Source organism: Malurus melanocephalus, unplaced genomic scaffold, assembly GCF_030028575.1.
Source record: "Malurus melanocephalus ecotype Western Australia unplaced genomic scaffold, MMel_1.1 scaffold_220, whole genome shotgun sequence".
NCBI lineage: Eukaryota > Metazoa > Chordata > Aves > Passeriformes > Maluridae > Malurus > Malurus melanocephalus.
This window is the reverse complement of record NW_026623452.1, coordinates 63,959-64,636: the sequence shown is the minus strand read 5'-3', so window position 1 is coordinate 64,636 and position 678 is coordinate 63,959.

Genomic DNA, 678 nt, shown 5'->3' with positions numbered 1-678 from the left:
CTCGGGGCCCGAGGGGCTCCACCGCCCCCCGAGCGCGGCGGGGGCAGGGCCGGGAGCCGTCAGGGAGCCCCGGCCCCGCGGGACAGCCGCGCTGAAGTTTGCAGCGAGCAGCGCTGGGGTCTGTGCGCAGCCGGGCAGCGCTTCAGGATCACTGCGAGCCAGCCCAGAGTGCCGAGAGAACGCACATCGGCACCCAGGGAGATGCGCACCCTGTTCGGATCGCGGGGCACAGCGCAAACCCCCAACACAACAGTGCTGTAAAGCTCCCCGGCACTGCAGGTTGCGCGCTCGTGCACGGTTCGTTTCGATCCTGAAATTCCTAGCAGATGACATGGAAGAGTCTTCAAGGGACAAATGTTAACTCCAGCTAACGGTCCCTGCAGAGACTAGAAACTTTACTTCAAAAACATATCCTTACACACCAACCGCAGGTAGAAACTGTTCATTTGTACAAAAGTCGGCAGCAGTTCCATCCTATATGGTTTGGGGGCACGTAGCCCTGTCCTGGGGATAGCACCACCTTCAGAGAGGTGGTCTGAGRTCTTTTCACTGCCCTCACAGGCTTSGGTGTCAACTGCTTTACCACACGTTTGAGCACAGAACTATGCTCAACACCTTTGAATATTTTCCATTTCACAAAAACATTCAATTTCCAKAGAAGCCAAACCTGAGCGGTCT